The sequence below is a fragment of the Haemaphysalis longicornis genome, unplaced genomic scaffold (genome assembly GCF_048455015.1).
Source record: "Haemaphysalis longicornis isolate Haplotype H1 unplaced genomic scaffold, Haemaphysalis longicornis Haplotype H1 scaffold_6, whole genome shotgun sequence".
NCBI classification, from domain to species: domain Eukaryota; kingdom Metazoa; phylum Arthropoda; class Arachnida; order Ixodida; family Ixodidae; genus Haemaphysalis; species Haemaphysalis longicornis.
The window spans coordinates 25,184,846-25,210,089 of NW_027526407.1; the positions used below are offsets into that span (position 1 = coordinate 25,184,846).

At 47.5% G+C, this 25,244-nt stretch overlaps 1 long non-coding RNA gene across 4 annotated transcripts in view; it reads left to right on the plus strand.

Annotated features, from left to right (window-relative positions):
* Nucleotides 1-25,244, plus strand: part of LOC144142333 (uncharacterized) — a 142,745-nt gene that overhangs the window by 38,245 nt on the left and 79,256 nt on the right. For 2 of the 4 annotated variants that reach the window (XR_013316945.1, XR_013316947.1), the window contains exons 2-3: nt 17,308-17,447; nt 20,621-20,751. This is a non-coding gene — a long non-coding RNA (uncharacterized LOC144142333). The remainder of the gene's footprint in view (nt 1-17,307; nt 17,448-20,620; nt 20,752-25,244) is intronic. The other 2 variants (XR_013316946.1, XR_013316948.1) reach the window with 1 other exon arrangement.

Sequence of the window (25,244 nt, forward strand, 5' to 3'; positions counted from 1 at the left end):
GCCGACGCAACGCAGGCGATGAGGCGCGCTGTAGTGGAGGGCTCCGGATTAATTTTGACCACCTGGGGATCTTTATCGTGCGCCGAAATCTCGTACACACGAGCGTTTTTGCTTTTCGCCTCCATCAGAAAAGCGGCCGCCGCGGCCGGGAATCGAACCCGCGACCTGGTGCTCAGGCAAAATACTTATAAGCCCATGTTTGCAGTCCCCTGCAGCCCGTGGGTCGTGGCGCAGTGGTTTTAATATTCGCCTCTTGATGTGTTGTAGTAGACCCAGGTTCGATTCTCCGTAGGGTTGCGTCTATGTGCTTACATGTCTCGCGTGATGTAACAGGTGTTAGAGCATTCGTCGCGGGGTGCTGGCGTTGGCCTGGCAATGCTTGCGAAAAAAAAGGATAAAATCAATCCTGGCCGAGTGGCTTTTATTTTACTTTTTTTGGTGAAAAGCAACAAGGCCGCTTATTTGAGGGGCCGTATGATTTGGGGGCCGCTTTGTAAGCGGGAATAGATTAGCATAACGGGCCGCGTAGAAAACTTACGGCCGGGGGCCCGCCGAACACATTGCTGGGGTTTAAGTGGCCCTCTGGTTACGCGGCATTCTAGAGGGCCGCTTAAACGTCGGACGGCGTGTTCTGTGGGCCGTGTGTTTGGCGGGCCGCTTGCGCTGGAGGCCGCCTGAACCGCCGCTTTATAAGCGGCTTTAAATTGACGCGGCGGCCCACCGGCATGCGGGTCGTATAACCAGGAATTTACTAAGAGTGTATTATTGGACATTGGCGGAAAGTGCCCTCTATGACAATGTTGCAACTAACTAGCACGTAAGGCGCACTGTCGTACTGAAAATAAGAACTGTCTCGTCACGAGTGGCAAGTATACCAAGCATGAAATGGTCTGCTGAATTTTTTCTGCTCGTCGTAGCTTTTCTGATGGTGCGGTTACATGCCTTGACCTTTCTTTCTGTAATAGGGGTGCGGTAGTAAATTACGCATCTAGTAATATAATGAACCAATATTAAATCACTCACTCTACATAACATTGTGTTGCGAAGCCTGCAGGATTGCTGCGTTGACGCCCAGGTAAAGAGCCTTCGGACGGCCCTCTAGATACAGCGTTTTTTTCATGGATCGTGAGCACACAACGAATATCTTAGCGTTTTCTCGCGCAGATCAGATAAGCGATCAGCGGTGCAACTTGTAACGCCCTGCATTTCCAGAAAAATGCACGTTTAACGGAAGTTCCACTTTTAATCGTTATAATATCGTAAATCAAGATCATTTGTCAAACGAAATTTTGAGAAAATAAAAATTAAGAAAAATTACACCATCTTCCCGTGGGGAACCATGAAGAGGATGCAAAGCATCATAGGGGTTCCGTGTAGGTTCCATTATGTAGCCGTTATGTTGTTTCATTTATCGGAGCCCGAATGGGAACGTAGTGTGTACCCCCATGTAGATACAGAGAAATGTAGAGAAATGTAGAGACAGTGAAGAGGCCGACACCGGCGTTACCTGATCGAACACCTCCTTGTTCTCGTCTTTTTTTATTGTGTGCTGAAGCTCCTACCCCTCGGCCCGCCCTCTTCGTCATCTGCTCTGGTTGAGCTGCAAGGCACCTGGCGCTTCCTGCCACAGCTTTCCAACGGGAAATTCCACATCCTCCTCTAAAGTTTTCAGTTCGTCGTTTCCGTTGACGTTTAGCTTCGCGTGCCTTCTTTGTATCAGTAGCTTCTTTACGTGGTTTTAATGAGTCAAGGACATAAGGCGCGTTTGTAGCACTTGCTTCTGTCTCGTTTTGTTAGCGCCGTGGGAAGAGCGCCACGTATCTCCCGTTGCGGCCAGAGACTCGTGGGATCAATACCGGGCGCCGCTAACTATTTATTTTTTTGTAGTGTAGGGGGAGAGGTGCGTATGGACGGACGACGGACGACGGAGCCGAGAGGAAGAGATGCTTCACATCTAAAATATAAAAAGGTAATAGAAAATGGCGAACGGTATCACGCCCTGCATTTCCACAATAATGCAGACTTAGCGGAAATTCCCCGTGTAATCGTTATCATAGCGTAGATGGAGAGAATTGGTCGAACATAATTTTGAAAAATAAAGAGCAAGAAAAATATAAAAGATACGGAAAATTCTCAGCCTTGTAACGCCCTTCATTCACAAAAATGCAGATTTGACGCAAGTAACACCTGTGATCGTTATAATAGGGTAAATGGAGATAATCGGACGGACCGGACTTAAAAAAAACAAGAAAAATGGCTCTCAAAGGCTCACACTCAAGAGAAGCGGCATAAGAATTCTGCGCATTAGTAGACAATTCTCTGAATTTATGCAATTTTTTTTAAGTGGCCTCGTTTCATTTGCGTTTCCGTTATTAACGAGTTGTATTATTGTACGCGGAAGCGCAAGGTCGCAGTTCAGCATTTTCAACATTTTTAAGGCAGTTCACCATAACCATAGCACTTGGGCATGAACGCACCGCATTGGAAGTTTAGACCATATACAAAAATGCCACAAATAAATGGGTTGCAATGGCTGCAATTGCACTAACACATTTGTAATTTGTGCACTTCTGAAGCATCTTCATGACCTCAGTTTTAATGCAATGAGGTTTTACTCTTATATTCTCACAGAGTTTTGCCACCTGATTTATCAGGCCTCAATGCCATACAATGAAATAAAAGACCCTATATTCATTTGCCATGATGCAAGCCAAGCTGTAAAGCAAGTATCTGTATACCTTAAACCTATCCGGGTCTTGAAGTGACAGTCTACTCATAAAAACGTGGGACACGAACAGAGAACTGAGTTCGGTATGTAAATGTTAAGTATTTCATCATTCTCGTATTCATGAGGATGCACAATTGTCAGATGAAAATTACATAAATGACACCATGTCGACGGAATGATGTTTTCTTTTTATTTGATATGCAACATACAAATGTGAACACAAACGACTCATACAGAAAGAACAAATACAAATATTAGCAGATTGCCCTTATAAAACACACAAACGAAAATCTTTTTTTGTGGAAGAGCGAATAACGACCTGTCAAGATAAAATTATTGTGTTCATTTGTAAAATTTTTAGCAGCTTGATGGTAACAAAACAGGGAGGAAACTCGTCTTTTTTGCCGGCTACTGACTGTATGATGCCTAGCGTTTGCCCTGAAGCTGTCGGGTATCTCATGTCCTTAATGTAATGTATTACCAAACAAAGAGAAAGTACATTCTATGGGCTTTAATTATGGTCCAGGTTCACCACTTCCGATGATGTAGGTAGCCTCTGTAGAATTGCCCCAAGCAATCTTTGGCCAGGGAGCTGCTGCTTCTGTAATTTCGTCGCACTGGAATGGAAACAGCGTTGTACACATTTCAAAAACGTTGTGTTGCACGCGTAGCAATCTGTTGTGTTGGCACTGCGTGAAGAAAAGAAACGGCAGGTGAATAATTCACCAGGTACAAAAGAGTGGCGTTATTTATCGGCGGTAAAACACTATAGCCTGAAGGGGCGCAGCAGAAGTATCACCAACGCGTTAGCAGATGTGTGAAAATATCATAAATCAGGTAAGTGCATCGCTGTTGTTTAGGCAAATATTTCTTTCTTACTTCGTTATGATTCAAACGCTCTCCAAAAGGACGTTTTCTTTATATGCATAGGAAGGCCGAGCGCTTTTTCAGTGCAAAGGCGTGCTAGAAAACCTTGCCATAATTTTATTTGACGCCGACACGTAAATTGAACGTGGTAAAGAAACTCGGTTCGCTGTCACATGCGGAAGGTAATGGGCCCTAGTTTCTTTTTATGAAGCAGTTTCCACCTAAAGCATGCGGAAAACATTTTAATAAAGATCGAACAAAATTGCTAGCAATATCTTTTGCTAAAGCATAGATAGACCGCGCCCACCGAGCAACAGCCAGCGCATCTGTAACAACATTAGCAGCCACCGCTTCGAACGACATCCGCGCCGGCGACGCGCCGCGTTTGCGCTGCCAATGCTATTATGTTTCTGCAAACCGGGAGTTGATACTCCAGACAGACGACAGCCGTGGCGAACACAACAAGATGGTGGCTGGTGTTACTCATGAATGTTGCTTCATGTGAAAACTTTACCACTTAAACGCACAGTAATGAAGTTTACAAATCGCCACAAAATTCAGACTGCTCAATGTGCCAGAAAAGTCATTAGCCGAAACGACGACGTGAAAACCTAGTTATGACAAAACGTTGCCTAACTTTTTGCTACGCCTACCGAAAATGACAAGCAGTGGCCTAGGAATATTGAAAAATATAAAATTAAAACTGTGTTTTATGTGCGTTGACTTGGACAACGAAACGCGTGTGAAAATGCAATTTCTTTATGGCCCCACGGTACTCATTACGGCCGTGGAACTACCTCACCTGTGCAAGTGTGTTAATTTTTCGCCTGGATCCCAAAACAGCCACCGCACTGGGAAACCGAATCCTTGTTATAAAGCACGTAAAATTTACCGTACGGCCCTGGATATCGGAGAACTGTAGAGACGCGCCCGAGTGGCGCGTACGCCGCTAGCCGGGCCCAATGTGGGCGCGAAGCCCGCGAAGAATGACCCTACAACGCGCAGTTCACGAACAGCAAAAAGCCCCGTTTAATCCCCATCAGTGCCTTTATACAGGTGTGGCGCCTCCTCCCAGTTACTCAAATCAACAGGTGGCGTCCTCTACATCCCTCCGTCCGGAGCTCTCAAACACAACTGCTACAAAAGAGCACCACAAAGAAACAGTCATTGTAGCAGTCTCACAAATACAGTCTCCGAGGTGGCACCACACGCCAGCCGTATCCTGTGTAACGGTGGCCTGGCGATCCTGCAGCAGGTGCAGGAGGTGGAGTGTCCGATGTGTCCCCGGTTGCTGCCCGCTGTGGTCCGGGAGACGGCGCAGATGTCGGGGCCGAAGGGTTGGGGCTTCCCGTGTCATCTGAGGGGGCTGACTGAGGATTGCTGCAAGGGACGAGGTGTCTGCGGTTTCTCACTAGTACGCCACTGGGCGTCTGGACGATGTACGAGCGTGGTCTCTGATTGGGGCTTAGGACCGTCGCTCTTGACCGCGTGTCGCGTACCCATACTTCCTCCCCATCGTCGAGAGAACGAGGGTCATGCGCTGCGTGTCGGTTATTGTAGCCTCTCTGTTGTCTTCGTCTCTGGGTGGCATCCCTCTCATTGAATGCTTTCACCTGGGGCCAATCTGGAACAAGGCTTTGAGCTGTGGCTGGCACACGAGTTCGCAGAGAGCAACCCACGAGCAGTTGAACCGGGCTGTAGCCAGACACACCGGGAGTGTTACGGTATGCTAGCAGAGCCAGAAATGGGGTCTGAGGCCTTCAGAAACAACTCCTTGATTGTGTGAACCATGCGCTCTGCTTCGCCGTTGGACTGCGGGTAGCGTGGAGTGCTCGTGACATGTGTGAAACTGTAGGTCTTCCCAAAGTCCTCGAAAGCTTTACAGGAAAACTGTGGCCCATTGTCGCTGACGACAGTCACCGGGATGCCGTGTCGGGCAAACGTGCTCTTGATTGCAGAAATAACGGCGTCCGCAGAAGTGGACCGGAGTGTGATGACCTCTGGGTAGCAAGAACGGTAGTCTACAACCACCAGGAAATCTTGATTAGCAAATGAAACAAGTCTATAGCCACGCTCTACCACGGAGCTGATGGTGTCTCGGTCGGAATCATAGGCTCACAGCGTTGGACACGTGTAGAAGCACATGCCGGGCAGTTCTCTACGGCTGCTTTAACTTGGCTGGTGAGACCAGGCCACCACACAGATTCTCGGGCCACCGCCAAGATTGACGCCTTGATGACCGTCATGCAGCAGGTTCACGATGTCTCTGCGTAGCGCTTCGGGCACAACTAGACGTCCACCCATGAACAGCAGGTCCTCGCATATGGTGAAGTCCCCACGGTGCTCCGAGTAACGCGTCATGTTGAGTGGCAGCCGGTTTCGTCGAGGCCACCCCTTCATGCTGTATGCTTTCAGCATTGAGCACTCGCCGTCTGAAGTTTGGTGAGACCTGAAGTCTTCAAGACGTACGGCCAGGGTTGAAGGAAGGGCTGCCATGACCAGAGACACAAAAATTTCTGTGCTGTCCACTTTGGATGTGGAAGAGCCTTCAGGATCCCTAGAGAGGGTGTCTGCAGGGGCCAGGTACCTTCCTGGAACGTACTTGACTGTGAAGTGATATCGCGTGAGCCTTATGCGAAATCTCTGGATGGGAGGGGGCATGAGGTCAATATCGGCGGAGCCAAGCAGCCTGACGAGCGGCTGATGGTCTGTTTCAACGACAAAGCTGAGTCCGCGCAGGAATTCCTCAAACCTCTCGATGACCCAAGAGACACCAAGCGCTTCCTTCTCAACCTGACTGTACCGCTGCTCAGTGATAGCCAGTGCTCTTGACGCGAACGCGACAGCCCGTCGCTCTCCCGTCTCTTGCTCCTGCAAGAGAACCGCACCTAGTGCGAACGAACTGGCATCTGCCGACACAAGGGTGGTAGCTCCGGATTGTAGCTGGCCATACAAGCATTAGATGCCACCATGCCATTCAATGTCTCGAAAGAGGTTGCTTGCGCTTGGTCCCAGGTCCAGACCGCATTCTTGTTGAAAAGGAACCGAATCGGTGTAGTGACGGCAGACAGGGTCGACAAAAACCTCACAGTGTGGTTCAGCATGCCCAGGAAACGACGGACGCCTTGCGTATCTGTCGGCGGTTTTATGTTCACAATAGCAGATACCTTGTCGGGGTCAGCCCAGATGCCACTGGCGCTTACCAGTACACCAACAAACTTGACGGGAGATACCCCGAAGGAGCATTTTGAGGCATTCAACATAATGCCCGCTTGTTCTAACTTGCAAGGACTGCTTTGACTCTGCTGTCATGCTCGGAACGGTTCCTGCCGAATACTAGAATGTCATCTACAATGTTTACACATCCTTCCAGACCCTCTAGAATCCGAGACATTTGGCGCTGAAACACTTCGGGAGCAGAGGTGATGCCGAAGGGCAGGCGGCGGTAGCTGTAGCGACCGAACAGGTTATGAAGGTAGTCAGTTCCTGACAGCTTTCAGATAACCTTACTTGGTCAAACCTCGATTTTGCATTAAGTTTCGAGAAGACTGCGGCATTGCCAAGACGCCCAAGTACGTGTTCCAGCGTGGTCATATGGTGTCTCTCCCGAAGAACTACTTAGTTCAACTTCGTGAGGTCGACACAAATTCTGCATTCTCCATCCGCTTTGGGTACCAGCACACCAAGGGGTTGGCACTGTGACTCGCCAGATGACCCCGTCCCTTTCCATCGCGTCTAAGTCCTTCTTGACTACGCGTTCGAGGGGAATAGGGATGCGCCTAGGAACGCTGAAAGAAAATGGAACCGCTCCAGGCTTTATGCGAATGTGGTATTCTTCAGGCATCTCGCCAAGGACTGAAAACAGTAAAGCTGTGGCTTTGTCGGACGTTTGGGGCCTGTTCGGAGCTTTTGCGTCTTCCACGGTGTCAACAAACTGGACGACTCCCAGGTCCACTACCACCGAGTACCCCAGCAGAGGAGAGTCAATATCTGCTACGACGTACAATTTTTTGCATACCGTCCCGCCTCGCCACGACAAGGTAGCAGGAAACGTCCCGTGAAACTTTAGGCGGCAGCGGCCCAGCCCCATCAACTGTTCATTATTGGGTTTGTCTAGGTCCACTGGGCACCCCGCGAAGCTCGGATGTACGATCGAAACAACCACCCCAGTATCCACCTTGAATTCCAGTATATCCACCGTTGACATGAACAACAACGTGCCGGCGTTCTGTTTGCGCTGCATCCACGGCGCAGAGCTGGATTTGGCTTAACCGCCTAGTACTATCCGAGCGAAAAACCACCGCGAAGTGTCCGTTCTTGCGACAGTGGTTGCATGTGGCCCACCGTGCTGGGCACTCAGATCGCGAATTAGGAGCGTGGCCGCAAGAATCGCATGCCGACTTCGGGCTGGCGCGGTACTCGGGAGGCCGACAGACGTTAATTCGTGCAGTTTTGCACGCTGGGGTAGCCGCCATTCGGTACTGCTTATTCGCAACGGCGTCGACGTTCAGTGCGTCTGGTGCGAAGCCCGTCCCCTGACGCCACCTTTTCTCAATTTCAGCGCCTTCATACTGACGCGCTTGGATGAGCGCCTCGTCCAGTGTAAGCTTTGGATTGCGGCAGAGCTGGTCAGTCAAGCGAGAGTCAAGCTAACCTACGATAAATCTGTCCCGAACTAGCCGGTCGTCAATTTCCCGAGAGGCGTAGTTGCATTTCTTCACGAGATTTCGGAGCGCCGGGAAAAACACGTCGACTGACTCGCCTACCTCTTGCGTGCGCTTGTGGAACCTGCTCGATTCGTATACCTCGTTGACGAGGTGTACAAAATATCCCAAAAGACTCGTTGTCAAGCCGGAGTACGAGCGATAGGCCTCGGCGTCTGACATGAGAGACGAAAGCACCTCGCGACCTTGGGGACCCATACAGTAGAGGAGCATGCGTACCTTGGTTTCTTCAGGGGCGGGGGACAGCCCTAAGGCGAAGGAGTAATCGTCGAATTGTTGAAGCCACGCGGTCCATTGGGCTGGGTTGTCGAAAGGGAACTGCGGTGGAGTTCGCAACGTGAAGGTGGCGGTCACGGCGGAGGCGGCGGCTGGGTTATCCTGCATGTTGCACGGTTGTCGCAAGGTCCAACTTTGACACCATGTAGAGACGCGCCCGGGTCCCGCGGACGTCGCTAGCCGGGCCGAATGTGGGTGTGAAGCCCGCGAAGAATGACCCTACAACGCGCAGTTCACGAACAGCAAAAAGCCCCGTTTAATCCCCACCAATGCCTTTATACAAATTGGGGGCGCCACCTCCCAGTTACTCCAATCCACAGGTGGTGTCCTCTACAGGAACGGTTTTGGCGCGGGCTACTTACGACGAAGAAAAAGGGACAATTTGGTGGCCCTTACTAGTTGTCTGGAAACAATAAATCTTACGGTCTGCGCCACCCAACCCTCGAAAAAAAACAATAAATCCAGGGACTTACCTATCCGTTCGTGTTCAACCGGGCAATGCCCGCAATAGACACACCAGCCAGCCTGTCATCACGCCTCTGCTTGGCTTGCGTTCCCGGTGGCCCTAATAAATCTATCACATTCGCAGTTGTTTCCACTGTTACACCTACCTCGAAGCACACATTTAAAGTCAGGGGAAGCGAACGTGGTCCAGAAAGTGTGAACGCTCGGAAATAAGTACGAACTACACAGAGCAAGAGTCCAAGCGCGGGACCCCAACTTGCTCTACGCTGAAATACCTCGCACCTGCGCGATAGAGACCAATCACCGGGCCACAACTCGCCGCGCGCGAACTTTTTTCCACACGTACTGCGCATGTGCGCGCAAGATTTTTTAAAGTTTTTCGGCTTTCACCGCGTCGTCGGCCACCGCAAAGGAAGCTCGCACGCCATTGTGTGAGGAGGAACACGCGCATGCGCCGCAAGCTACACATATATCGCTCGGAGCTTCACGAGTGCCCCCCCTTTTTTATTTTATTCCTGGCGTCAGGCTGTCTGCTAGGGTATAGCCGTGACATGGGCCGTTGGCGCAGCACATAAGCGTGCTGCAACCACCTGAGGTTTTGTCACGGAAAAGAAGTGTGTCAGTGCCTGTTATATCACGGTATTGAGACTGCCCACCGCATATAAAGAGGACGCCATCTGGGACGCGACTAGTAGTGTGCAGCACTACCATAATGCAGACGATCCGGGACCCCTCTTAATGCGCGTCAAAAGCTTTGTCGCACGGTACCTACATCCTACGACGACTCGGCCTCCGAATACAGCAGATGCAGGACAACAAGGTCCCAACATCGCTTCCACAAGATCTGCTGCACAGCCTCCACGTGCCTCAAGTTCTCTGGCACATGAACCCAGAACACAACCAGGAAAGGAGACTCGCAAGAGCAAAGACACTCACAGCAACGCACGCCACGGATAAGGGCGCTTTCTACGTCGATGTAGCCCAATACCCGGACCGACCAAACGCGTACGTCGCAGTTGTAATAGCCGCCGTCTCTGGTGACGTATACACTGCGAGCAGCATCAAAGCCAGAAGCGCACACCAAGCCGAAGAAATGGCCATTGCACTTGCAATCACCAATCCAAGATGCACCACTGTGCTTAGTGACTCGAAGACGGCGATCATGCATTACGCTACAAACTGTGTCTCCCCCAGTGTTGTGAGGGTGTGTGGGGCCCTACCCCCAGAACGACACCAGTGACTTTAAGATGGTTTCCGGCACACGTGGGTCCACTGGACTCACGCGATGGACACGGCAACCACAATGAGGAGGCGGACCGGGCAGCGCACGCGCTCACCAGCCGCGGCGCTCCTGAGAGTCCAAGCCCCCGATTTGCGACGCAAGTGCCCGAAGAAACGGAGCCACTCACTGCATATAGAGACATTCTCGAGTGGTACCGCATCAATCGCTGAACTTTCCCACCACCACACCCTAACCTAACTATACAAGAAGCAGTGATTTATTGACAATTACAGACTTGTTCATTAATGACTCCAGTGGTAGCCAAACACATCTGCCCAGAGGTGTATGTTAGTGATATGTGTACACTATGCAACAGAGAGAGAGAGCCACCATGGCCCATATCCTATGGGATTGTGAAAATCACCCGCAAGAAGCCAGGAACACTACAATTACGCCAAGATTCATGGACGCCATGAAGAATGGAAACTACGAAGACCAACTCCAGGCTGTCCAGCTGGCAATGGCTGGCCTCGAACGCTAACTGCCTGCAAGCGCCGCCTCCACGGAGGTTGTGTGAGCAGGCCTGGCAGGGGCTCAGCTATTGCGACGTACTAGCCGCGTCTTCACAGCAGGCTCTAATAAATGTTGTTTCTCTCTCTCTCTTGCCGGGCATAAAATCCCGTGGGTTCAAGTTCTAGGCCAAACCTAAGCCTACTGGACCAAAAATATTTCAAATAAGGTTTACCTTTTAATATGAAACGATTGCTTTGTGACATTGAGAAAGAAAGATGTTTTCTCTAGCTTTCGGGCATCAAACGTTTGAGCTTCGCTCAGGACATAATCAAGTTACTAAATTTTTTCAGCCTGCACACTTCCGGCTAGGGCTACGAAATTATGAAAAAGACTGTGCGCACGTACCACATCTGCCAAGAGCTCAATCTTAGAGGAGGAAAGCCGGCAAGCCTCGTGCAACCCATAGGAAAACCTGGCTTACGATATGATGGGCCCGCTGAAGCGCAGCAAACAGGTATACAAGTACGAACTCGTTGTTACATGCCACTCCCGCGGAATCGCAGAAATCTACTCGCTGCGCCGGAGAACGGCACAGCAAATTCTGCAAAAGCTGTCCGAGGCGTTCGGTCGCTGGGTGTTTCCGAAGCAGCGGATCACCGACAACACCGCGCACTTCACGTCGGAGGGGTGTCGAGATACGTGCGTCGTCATGGGGGCGAGGCAGCAAACAATACCATGATATCATCCACAGTCAAGCGCAAGAGACCGCCGAAACCGGGATATGAAACCACTTATCAACTACTACACACGCACCCACTGGGAATAGCACAAACACCTAAATGCCATCTCCTTCGCACTGCGCACCACTGAGAAACGCTCGATCGGCTTCACGCCGGCCTGTCTCAGCTTTGGGAGAGAACTACCGACACCCACAGACAAAGTTCCGGCCATACGGCCCGCGACGAGGTAGCCCAGACGCAACGGCCGACTACGAACGATCCCGTGCGACCGACCGGCAAATGCCATAAAAGCCGCAAATTGTAACCGTGAGAAGGCTTAGGTGGCGGAAAAAGTCCCCCATAACTTGGTTAACCACTACGTGGGGTACCAAGGGGATTTAACCGGGCTGAGCGTAATCACTTACTCAGAGACGCAAGCGCGGGATTTGCGGAAAGCCTCGTGCCCAATGGGGGTCGGGCCGCCTGTACTGGGGGACAAAACCTCGCAGCTTAAGTAAATTCCCACAGACCCTAACACAGGGCGAGTTTCAGAACGAATTCACGTGCGCTCAAACCGTACTTTCAAACGGAAGACGCGGCAGAAGACACACAGGCATTGCGCAACCAGGAACCAACGGAGGTCAAATACACGCACACCTTTACCACCTCAACGCTACAACTCTCGGTCTAGAGGGCGAAGTCACCCGGGGCGTTGAGCGGCTCCCTGAACTGCGGGGAGGTGGAGATGAGCGGTCGCATCTCAAGCGGGCTGCTCACTGCGGTCGCCTCCGCAAGCGCGTCGGGAAAACTCTACAAGACCAGGGGGCAAAATCGCCCTCCCGGACGCCATCATGAAACCAAGGTGGTGTCGGTCTTAAGGAAGGAGAAGTGTGGAGACAGGGAATCGTGGAAACGCGTGAGTGACCGGCCAAGAGCTGCCGTCCTCCTTTCTCCGCAGCCCGGTGCGCCTTCATGATCACATGTGTCGTCACCCGGAATCCCGGCTGTCCAATGAAACGGCGGGGTGAGTGGCATGACGTCATCTGAATGCGTGAAAACTGGTGCGGGAAGCCGGTACCGGAGGTCTCGACGAGGCGACAGCCAGAGGAACAAGACCAAAGGGTACTGGGCTCTTCTTAGCTGTAATCTACCAACATCGTCTACCCGTTCGTGGCCGAGCCAAACAGCTTGGGACGAGAACAAAGGACGCCTAAAAGAAGGGAGGGCTAGGGTGGTTTGGAATTAAATCTTTATGACGACTTCTACTTCGTACCAACTCTACTGCAGATTTATGCCCTGCGAGGCGGCTGGTTTGCAGATGAACATGGGCAAACGCCCGTAATGTAAATTTCTGAAATTTATATTTGGGGTGCTCACCGATCTTCATTTTTATCTGTTTGGCTGTAAACCTGCAAAAGCTTGGCTGGTGCGGGCGTTGTTCCCCAGTTTTTTTTCTTTTGAGAGGGGCGGAACACGGAAAGGAATTTGAAGGATTTCCGACCGTTGTCTTTGCCTCTGTCCTGCCGCCCATTTGGCGCCTTAGACGCGGCTTAAGTGTATGGAGTATTGTTCGAGTGTGATCGACTCCGCACTGTAATTCGGTCTGGCCGAGTGTACTCGAAAATTTTATATGCTTACACTTCGCAATAAGTTCCTCCGTTTGCTCAGTTAATTTTTCAGTTTGTTTCCTACATGCTTCTTCTGCAATACTTACTGCTGCCTCTGTGATTGCTGTTGTTAAATGGTCAATTAGGGTGCCAGCACGTTATTCATTTTTAGTGTCTAAAATCACGAATTTGCTCCGAAGGGTAATTTTAATTTTTTTTTGCGTCTTGTATAGGAATGATTTCATGCCGGGTTTGTTACTTTCTACGAGTTCCGTTCTCTCCGTTTGGAGATTGAACCTCACTTTTCACCTAACTATCCTATGAACACTGCAGCAGATAATGTCTAGAACCTCCGCGTCCTGCAAAATACCTGGGTTGGGAGCTAACATAGTATTATTTGTATGTTTGTTATCCCGTCGCGACTTTTCCATGTGCATATCCACCTCTTTCGTTTTTGGAAGAAAATGTTCGTGAGCCTCAGCTTATTTCTCTCCTCAAATCCCACCAGTGCATGCCCGCGACTGTTGAGAATGCATATTAGCAAATGTTACATGCATTTTGCTCTACTATGTTTGCGCCTACTTCTGAGTTAAAGTCTCTCATTCCAGCGGAGAGTTGGGCGAGTTAGTAATGATTAATGAACTCATACTCCTAGAGAACTTTAACACAGGACAAAGAAGGAAAGGACGAAACATACGCTAGCGTGTGTTTCGTCTTTTCTTTCTTTGTCTTAGGGTAAAGTTCCCTAGGAGTATGAGTTCTCTAATTCCATTTGTGAACCCTGTTGTTCCCTTAGTAATTGCTGACTGTACGTCTTCGTAGAAACTACCTAGGGCCTCATCATCGTAGTTAGCTGTTGGCGCTTAGTCTCGTACTATTTTTAACCTGTATCGTTTGTTTACCTTAGTCACAATTACTCCGACCCTTATGTTACACTGAATATTTCTTACACGTTCACGTTTCCTACTATCTCCCTGTGGATCAAAAATGCTATCTCGTGCTCTTTCTTTTCGCCAGGTCAGCGAAAGTGCAAAATATGCCCGCTATTCAGGTCTAGGAAGCCTCTTCTACTGGGCTTCTGACCTAAGTTACACCAATAATATTTCATTTAACACGCGAGGGTTCCTCTAATAGTACAGCTAAGCTTCTCTCGCTGGTCGAATTTAGTGCATCAAACGTTTCCAAGATCAATTTCTAGTGGGGGGGGGGGGGCTTGTATGGACCCAGAGATTCTTAGCACCCTCTGCTGTATCGCTGGCCTGACCACCGCTATCGGCAGGTGCTGTGCAGCTGCTGGGACGGAGGGCCAAGCGTTGTAGTGGTCCATCGTAGGAGGTGGGGGCCACCTACCACACCAGGCTGGCCAGATCCTGATCTGGTGAGGTAGTGCTATTTGTGTCCCAAAGAGCCTTCCTAGTGTGGTTGCACCTATCTAGTTTGGAATCTCAGGTGTCTGGGAAGGTGTTTTACTTCTGGACCATGGTGCACTTTCCACCTCGTGTAATTTGACAGCAAAACAAACAAATAAAAGGTAAAAGAGAATAAAATGAAAAGAATCATGCGTGTGTTTTCATGCTTTATCTTCTCCAATTCGGTCACTTTAAATGTGAATGTCATTGCTAAGAAACTATCAAAAACATTTTGGAGCATCGTAGGCAAGACTGACAGACTGAAAAAAACTCTACATGACTCTGGAGTAACTCCTGTTATGCCCAGTGAATGTGCCGACTTGCTTAAAGAAACATTCCTGCAAGTTTCTTTCTCCCTTCCCTAACGAATGCTCACCATAATAAACTTGCCACACTATGCTTCCAAATGATCCAATTACTTTTGACTTTGATGGAATTATCAAAATAATTGATCGCCTCAAAATTTGTTTGTCAGCTGGAGCGGATGATACAAACAAAATAAAGAAAACTACTAAAATTTACTCCGCTAATATTTTGCTGAAATTATTCCAACCATCTCTAGAGGCTCAGATTTTACCTGATGACTGGTTAATAGACGAGATGCTACCACTTCACAAATACTGGGATAAAGTCGTGGCCACAGGTTATCGAACAATATCTCTAAGCAGTATGTATTGTAAGACAAAGCATATCATGGTCTCACACTAAAATCCGTTTCATGCAATCATAATATTTACACTGGCCCAACGTGGATTTAGAAAATTCTTTTCTTGCGACAATCAGCCATAAATATTTACTGATGGTTTTTATAAATTTCCGACAAAAGTTCCCAACTTAATTGCACTTATTTAACTTTAGCAAAGCTTTTGACAAAGAGCCTCAATATTTGCTTCTAACCAGATCAAAATCTTTGAATACTGATCCTCCTATACCAACAGAGATACAATACTTTCTTACTAATCACTCACAGTATGTATTCATTAACGATCACAGTTTTTCTTGCATTTCCGTATGCCAGGTGTCCCCCAGGATCGGTAGTTCTCCGACTTCTATTTATAGTTCATAATAATGATTTACCGAACGGTAATATCTCACCAAATAAACTTTTTGCTGACGACTGCGTAATTCACCGACACTAAAAATTACCAATCACACAGCTCTACTGCAGGCTGATCTTGAACGCATCTTGGATTGGTGCTCCAAATGGAAAATAGGTCCGAACCCAACTGAATGCAAACATGCAATTGTGAATTCGAGGTGCGCCAGTTGCTCCAGTTTATATGATTTGCAATTCTAGGCTGTGGGTTAATTTTCCGGAAAAATACCTTGGTGTATTATTCACTTCTCACATCACCTACAAAAATCATGTAACATGCATTATACTGAATGCTAAACGCAGGTTGGGCTATATGACACCTAATTTTAGAGCTGGAATGCGTTCCGTTTGGCTCCCTATTTGCAGTTCGTTTGAAAGATAACGTTTCTCTTGTATCTGGAGTATGTGGCAGCAATTTGGACCCACACACTAAACAACTGGAATGGTACATAAGCTTGCGGCTAGTTTTATTTCTGGTAATTATAACTGTATATTTACTTTTACCACCATTAAAAATGCATGATCACTTCCCACCGTGCATTGCGCCAAAAGATAGCACGTCCTTGCCTATTCTTTGAAAATGCTCTCCAAAACGCACACTTAAAAAATTACAGTACCAAATGCCAGAAATTACATTTGTTGACGCATTTACCATCCAAGAAATGTTTGCATTATCCCACTGTCGCAGTGATGCGTATTCCAATTCTTTTATTGTCGATTCAGCAACAGAGTGCAACCACCTACCAGGATCATTGGCACTTATAAGCGACTTTGATGAACTTAAAATACGTTTTAATAAACTGTACACTATTTAAAAAACTGTTTATTTTATTTTTTTTTATGAGTACTGTTCATTCAAACCCGATGTACCATGTTCCGCATACTTCACTACAGCACTTCACCTTTTTTATAGGCTATCCGTTCACAGCAGCATCAGCATCGGCATTGTCATAGCGTATTTCCCATTTGTATGCGTAGGAAAGCGCTGACCTTTTTTGTCTCTTGATTTTTTTGCCTTGCGCACGCATTCTACCCACTCCCATTATTCATTCTCCTCTGGCCATATGGGTATATTTATTAAATAAATAAATAAATCAACAAACAAACAAACAAACAAATAAATAAATAAATATATATATATAAATAAAAAAATAAACGATGTTCTGCTAGTCTGTTGATACCAACTTTCTGCTTCCTAAAAGAGCAGGTTGATCAATTGCCTGTACGATTTAAAATTTTCCCATGTTGTTGGTACCACCTTTTCTAGGGCAACACCACAAAACGCAGTGATCTTAGCAGAAACGAGCTATGTGAAACGACGGTAGTAATGGGCACTTGATTCCACCCCATGGCTGCTTCGCGTACTACTAAGGGTTCCCCTACGGGAAGGTGGTGTATTTTTTATTTACAGTTGTCCACATCTAGTATTTCAAACCATTTGGCTTATCTCTGAAGCTTGACATTATCTTGAAAGTTTTGTAGCTGAGCTATACACTACTTTTACGACTGCTTCTAACCGAATTCTTTAAAAAGCAGTAAAGTTCTTCCGAAAACACCCTTTCCCGAATTCGCATGCTATAAAGAGCTCATTTCCAAGAAGCTCACATTTCAGGCCTGAAGCACTTTTACGTTGCTTTTATTTTTATCAAATTGAAAAATCACCATCTCTTTCTAAAAACAGGCCACCGCCAGAACATCACAACTACCGGTACTCTGGAATTTGTGCAAACGATGGGTTACCGTTTATTGCTAACTTTTCTCGTGGCCATTGGAAACACTGCGATAAAGGCAATCAAAAAAGAAAAAGAAGACTTCCAAGAGGTACGTTATTTTTGTACTTCGCGTTTCTCACTTCACAACAGAAGAGTTTATAAGGTCTAGTTTACATATTCTCTAAAGGTATTGTTTTATATAATAATGTTCGCAATACAGACTGAAAGATTGGTTTTCGGCGAAAGAAGAAGAAACCACAACTGGCTATATACGTAGCTTTTTAAGTACATCTTGCACAGCTTGAAAGGACGGGCACGAGTAAGTAGTAGACACCGCTAACGCTTACTCGTGTCCGTCGGTTACGGACACGAGTAAGCGTAAACGTCAGAATACGTTTATGAACGTATTCCGACTCGTCCAAACTTCCGCCTTGATTCAACCTTTTTTACTTTCTAAGGTATCACTGCAAACGTTATTCGGAGGTAATCGAACATCATTAATAAACTGATGTGGCACGTTGTGACTATCTTTTGAGCGGAGAGAACGGAGACGTCAAGGGTCCGCACCCATTATGGAATGGCTGCGCAGCCATATTATGTTCCTGCTATCTCCAACAAATTGCCTGACGAATTGTTCTCTTCAACGACGCGGAAACACTTGCGTGGTGTTATGCTGGCATCAAAAACGTGCTGAAGTATGTATGTGCATGCGGTGATTGGTAGCAATTTCTTTCTTCTGTAATTGTTGAAACTAATAATTGTTGAGCTATTTCTTTGTTCTCTTTTGATGAAGAAGATGCCACCCATGTAGCTCAAACTCATGTTATTTATTGCATCTTTGTTTGTCTATTTGTCTTCGTCTCTTCTGTTTGTTGGTTGTTGTTTGCTTTCCTTTTTTCTTTCCTCCGTTTACTTTTTCGTCTTCTCTCTTTTTATTGTTTCTTCTTCGCTTTTTTTGTTTGCTTGTCTTTTTTTACCTTCCTATTCAGTTATCACTGTCAATGAGCGTTTTTTACGGAAGTGAAGGCCGTTGCTGCCGGGCTACGCCACACAAGCCCACCTGTAGGCTTTGGCTACCCCATGTTTTGCTTCTGTATGTACTCCTTGGTAATAAACGAAGATTTCAAGATCCTGGAAATATCTTTGTTGTTTTGTTCAGCAGAGTAACTTGCATACGGACAGGAACACTTTCTCTGTGTTACAAATCTCGTGCAGCAACCATTGATCGGTTGCAAGGGTATTTTGTGAAGCATGCATTGCAGGATACATGAAGATATTCGCGCTCACAAAATGCTATGTCCGAGGGTCCTTGTGGTTGTCCTCGCCCCTCAGTATCTTTTCGTCTCCAGGTATAGGCGGGCGTTCGTGAAACGTCTACGTTGTATCTACGGTTCCTGAAAAAGACAATACTAAGTTAAGAATATGCAAGGAGATCGTTGACTTCTGTCCACAAAGAACAGTGTCAAGTATATCCTCAAACATGGCAGCCGTGTTATGTAGACTGAAAGCCAATATAAACTGGATGCGTGTAATAAGAAATCCAAACGGAATGTTTTGATTGGTATTCTAGAATCAACGCCAAAACTGCCCGTCCTCTCTTCACCTACCGCGGTGGTGCAGTAGCTAAGCAATTGTACCCGCCGCGGTGGCTCAGTGGGTAAGGCGTTGCGCTGCTGAGCACGAGGTCGCGGGTTCGATTCCCGGCCGCGGCGGCCGCTTTTCTGATGGAGGCAAAAAGCAAAAATGCCCGTGTGTACGAGATTTCGGCGCAGGTTAAAGATCCCCAGGTGGTCAAAATTAATCCGGAGCCCTCCACTACGGCGCGCCTCATCGCCTGCGTGGCGTCGGCGCGTTAAACCCCACAATCAATCAAAGCTAAGCAATTGTGCTGCTGAGCTGAAGGACATGGGTTTAACACCTGCCATGGTAGGTGCTTCCCAAACTCTAGCGAAAAGCAAAAACGCTCGACTGTTCAAAACAGGAATTTAGGACGGACATAAAGGGCTCGCTTGCCCGAGTCTCCACCTTCATTTGCTGCGGATTATCCTTTGCACACGTGAATTGTGGACTTGAATTATTAACTGTGTGATTTCACAACGGAGGCTTTGTAAAAGACTTTATGAAAGTTGGTTCGCATAACAGGCTTCGTAAATTTCGTGCCAAACGAGCAGAGGTGGACTAGTCTTTTAACACATAAGAAGTCGAGAACCCTGTTAGGCAGGTTGTAAATCCTGTAAGGCCCCTCTTTACAAACAAATTGCACCATCATCCCGTAGGGGAACCCTGTTCCCCTATAATTTAGGGCTATTTTATAGCCTACAATGCAATCTCGGCGTAAACGTGATTAGCGTTAGCCTACCTTCATTACAACACTTCACAAAACGAAGTTATCCATATCATCTTGTTCTTTTGCATACGTAATTTTGAACTCGACAGGAAATCGGGTGTCATATCCCGGAATTCGTTAAAATTGGTAACGTTGAATGGATTCAATGGCACATGCACAGATACGTATGTAAGATGTAATGGCGTGTTCCCCCCCCAGAAGAAAAGTCTACTTAATAGTTCTTTTTTTCCTTTCGGTTGGTTTCATGTGGTTGAAATACCCTATTGTTCATGTGTGTATATATTTTTTCTATACCTATTTTTTATACACCGTTTAGCGGTAATGATGTGATCTCTTTGATACGTTGTTTCCAAACGTATTGAATTTAACAGTTTCTTTGTTAGAAGTATATTTCCCAACCCACACTTAGTTATAATGCTTTTGGTGTGTGCTTATCACCGTGTCTTTATGCTGCCTGAATGAAGGGTGCATAATGAACAAGTTCCCGATGAAAATGTTTGCCATATCTTGTCATAACGTAGTATATTGGTAAACACGTCAGCAAAATAATTGTATAACTAAAATATTTTATATGATTAACCCTAACGAACTCTGTGGGTTTCTTGCCCATATGGAAACATACGGTAATAAAATAGTTTTGAATAGACAGAATTGAAAGTATTTTGTGGCAGAGGTCTGAAATTTCTTACATAAAGTTTTAACCCGCGAAAAGTTTTAAAGCCACAGAGAAGAAAACAACACCGAAAAGTCAGCGCATATAAAACATTCCTTTGAATACGTACTCAGCAGACCGGGTGTTGAGAAAACCTATCTACCGGATAAATACTTTGTTAGAGGGCGCATTTACGCAAAAGACGCTGCAAAGCAACTGTATACTAATGTCGATGTCGCAAAAACACACCTTTTTGTTGAAAATCGTATTATTTCTTTTTTAGCTACTAATGGAACCTAGCGTGTTCGCAATGTACTACTCAACGCAGCCTAACGCCGAAAGATGCCGACTTTATCATATTTCAAACTTATCTCCAAGCGGCGTTGACATTTTGCGCACGTCAGATACCGCACTGTAAGTGGCACCAACGATTGCTCATATAGGAATATCCTTAACTTCTTCCTAGATAACGTGCTTTACGCATGTTAAACGAACCTTCTTTGGTTGCTAAAATGCATCTAAAAAGTTTTTAGATCAACATCTTGTCTTAAGCCTAAAAATAAAAACTGGTAATGCTGCGAGAAAACTATGAAGACCATGAATATTTTCCTTCGACTCACGCGATGTAAAGTTACTTACATATGGGGCACACATAAAACCCGCAGAAAAAAATTGAGGATCATTTTTGAGGTTGAATGCATCATTCAGTATTAGGTGAATCAGAATTAAACTAATGGGCTGGTAATAAATTGAAGGAATAATCATGCGCCAAAATTACGCTGAAGAAGATCAAGTGAGCTCAGTGATACGTTGTGCTGAGTGCACGTGGCTCAGTGATAACAGAGCACAGACGCGCCATCGCGAAAATTGATGGCCGCAGGGCAATACACCGCTCTCAATACTGGGCTTTGAAGGCTATTCTTCCATCCTCGGAAATTGGGGGAGAGGGAGAGAGAAATAAAGAAACCTTCATGACTAGTATTAGATTTTTGTTATTCGCTAGCGTAGCTTTGCTGGAGAACTTTTAGTATTGAGTGAGTGAGTGAGTGAGTGAACAACTTTAACGGAGCTTCAAATAGAGAATGGTGCGCGCAGGCACCAGATGGGGTGGTTCCTTATTCGCGGGACCCATATATGTCCAGTAATTCTTCTCCTCGAGCCACCAGCTGTTGCTGAATGGCGAGGTCAGAGCTGGACAGTAAGGTCTCCCATCACTCGAGCGGGTTGGAATTGGGGGAGGGGGGAAGGGTGTAGGGGGGTGTCTTGAGTTTTTTTCACTCCCCAATAATGTGCGCGAGAGTGCCGTCTCCCCGGCAAAACGGACATGAGTTGTCGTGTTCTGCAGGGTACATTTTGTGCAGAAGCGCCGGGTGTGCGAGCGACCCTGCCTGTAAGCGGCGCAATATCGTCTGCTGCCGTCTGCTTAGTTGCTTGTGTGGCTTCGGAAGCCTCGTTCTACTGTCTTTGTATAGGCGGACGATCTCCTTACAACTCGTTACGGGGTGTGGTTGCTCTTCCTCTACCCGGATGGCTAGTTCTCGGGCATAGTGGTCGGCGGTGACGTTGCCTTCCACGAGCGAGTGAGCCGGGACCTACACGAGCTCAGCGACTCGTCCCGGTGTTCTGGGATGTCTCTCGAGTATAGTGGCTGCCGCAGAGGAGACGATCCCCTTCCGATAGCTTGCGTACGCTTTCTTGGAGTCGGTAACCACCATGCTGACCTCCGGCATGGCTAGGGCCAGCGCTATGGCTACCTCTTCTGCCACGGTCGGGTCCGTAGTCTTCACCGATGCGCAGGTCTTCAGCTCATCGATGTCCGTTACGGCCACCACGGCCTTTGTTTCGTGTTTTGGGAGTGAGGCGTCCACGTACCGGACCTGGGGGTCCTCCTCCAGCTTCCGGGCCAGGGCTTTGGCCCGCGCCGCCCGCCTGCCTTCGTGCCGTTCCACTGTCATGTTTCGCGGTAAGGTTTGCTAATGTTAAGGGCGTCACTGTGCAGCCTATCTTGTTAAGTAATTTTGAGGCAAAGTTAGACCTTTTGATGACATAGTAAATGACGTGCAGGACGCCTCGTCCCTGTCAAGCCGCAAAAAAACTCTACGACACTACTCAGAAAACCAAGCCCCCGTCCGTCTAAACATGAGGATGGGGGAAGGCGCAGCTTTCCCGTAATGAATCCATTTGTTGGCCAATCCCGCATTGCGAGTATGTGCCACTCTGAATGTATGCGGCACTTTTCTAGAATACCCATAGCAACTCTCAGGTGTGCACTCGGTGTGCCTTACGTTTGGGGTTTGGGGTGCAGGGTGCGCTTCGGCAGCTGCTGCTTGGCTTTGAGTGAGCCAGTTTTTCTGTGGGTGCTGGTGCTATTTGCAAACCATAAGTTGTGACGTTAATCGTGCGCCTAAAACCTCGAAATGCGAAGTTAGGCCTAATGTCTTCTGGTTAATAGCCTGAAGGTACCCGGAGCCACGCCATTCTTCTCGTGACGGGTTCTTTGGCTGCCGTCTAAGTTTTCCAAATCGCGTCGTTCGTATCGAAATGAAGCAATTGTATACACGCCCGCTTCTTATCGCGAGAGACCTAGGATGGATTTCAGTCCCGGGAAGTGTATTTTTTTCTTTCACTTCGCCCACAATCATTCTTCATCACTGTCAGAGAAAGGTGGCTTTCCTGTAGGCCGTGTAGGCGTCCAATGTCATCAGTGAGGACGCTAAAGGTTCGCTTTAATATTTCTCATAATGTGCCAATCTCGCACAAAGCTTACGTGGCTAAGATAATTTAAACGACAAATATTGCGCAAAGGTAACCGCGTACAAGATGAAATGATTTAAGCATGTTTTGTGTGTACAACTCCAGCTTGTGGTAGAAAACACTACCTCGCAGGTCCGGACTCTCTGCCATACCCACTAAGCACCAACCGCTCAATGGTATGACTGGTGTAAACAAACCAAAATAATATCTAAAACACCTTCAACCGCTACATTTATCTGTTTTTTGCTTTGGTAACATTTCGTTACCATGTTTGTCGGAATATTTGAAAGTTTGTATGTTACTGTTATGTGTGCAGATTTTTGAACGTAATTTTGTTCTAGATATCACAACTGTATTAGGTTACGTGGTGTAAGGAAGGCATTTCTTACGTTATTACTTTTGGCCGTGCAAGTACCGGTCGTTATTGGTTAGCAATAATGATCCGCGCAATATCCGAATAAAGATTTATTGCTCCCATGGTGTAGAAAGAAGGGCGCGGGTAGTGTTGCCGGTAATCCCTGGTGGGTATCATTCTCAATCCGGGATGCCATGTCCAGCTGCAGCTTGAATAGTCGTGGTCACAACGCCACGCTGGTTCCCCAAGACGTCGCTGGGACCTCCCCCTGCTCCGGGGTCGGTTCGAAGAATTCTATTATTTTTTTACGCCTTTACACCGTACACCTTTTGGTACAATGTGTTCGGCGTCCCACCGCAGAAGTTGCAGCCGTAGTTGAAGAGCGTGGAATGGAACCTGTGCAGCTTTGGGACATGTGGAAATGTGTTTGCTTTTAGCCTTTGGAATTGAGTGGTTCCTTCTTGGATTAGCTTCAGGTGGTGAGCGGGTATATCATTCATGATAGCTGTAGTACCCTAGCGTATCCCGCAGCTTTGCTAGTCGACGGGCACTTGTCGGCAGGGTGGCGAACGCCCGTGGAGGTTGAACCCGTTCTTATTGTCATCAAGTTGAGGTATCTGCCGCCTATTACTCTCTAATGGCTTTTCGACAAGCGACGAAACGATGCAGATGCTAAAGTTATTTCTTTTCTTCTGTAGCATTGCAGAGTATAACAAGTGCCTTCGTTGAAATACGACCACTTTGAAAGTTACGCCTGGCTGCTTGCGAGTCGCTGATGAGGGTCACCTGTTTTTGGTAATATGGTAGTGGTGGTGGAAAGTACAACTGCGGTATCCTCCACAGAGTCAGGGTCAATTCTCTTGACCCTCGACGAGCACAGATCATCTCTTTTATTGTTTGTCACAAATATCGCGTACGCCCACTTTCAATCGCCGGGTAATTTGCAGCGTCTAGATATCTTACGTCGTCCTTTAGGTAAGCTCTTCGCTATTTCGTGACAGTGGCTGTATTGCTTCTCTTGTTGTAAAATAGGTTTGTTGTGTGGCACTTTCAAAGCGGTGATGTATTCGTCCAAAGCATGGGGAATTGTCGTGTTTAATTTTTGTGCGCCACGCTCGGCTGCAAAACGAGGGGGTGAGGGTAGCTCTGGCGGTGTCGGCAAGCTTGAGTTGCAAGTAATGGCCTGGCTTTATGCGCCTTGGTGAATTCCTTCCATGTGTTGTGGACATCTGTCTCGAAAGCGTGTCCTGCCGAGGGCTTAGCTGATAGTCCCATTGTGAATTTTTTGGTCTACCAAATTAAAATATCGAGTTTTGTTAGTTTGGTAACCTTGATCCCCAAGTTGTGGCCGCCATAGTTGATTCTGCTAATCACCAGGGCCTGCGACTGAGTCCGCTTCTTTTAGCCTAATTATTGCTCATCCCTTACTTTATAGGTTGTGCTGTAGTTTTTAGATGCGACGCATATCTTGCTCTCCGGCTTGTCCCTCCTGCGTCGTCGTCGCGGCGTCCGTCCGCATCCCTCCTCCTGCGTTCTTCTCTCCCACAGCTGTGTGCAACACTATCACTCCGGCTCATTAGCATACCACAGCAGGCGCGCTTGTTTGGCGCGCGCTTCGCAGCGTTAACAACTGCTCCGGTGTGCGCAAGTGCGCGCATGCGCGACTCTCCTCCGTTGTCTCCTCTCTTTCAATCGCTGTGAATATAAAGCGGGTATCGCGCCACGGCGGTTCGTCAAGCGCTGGCTCTCGCACTGACGTGACGTTGCTTTGGCTACTTCGTTTAACCCCCCGATGCGT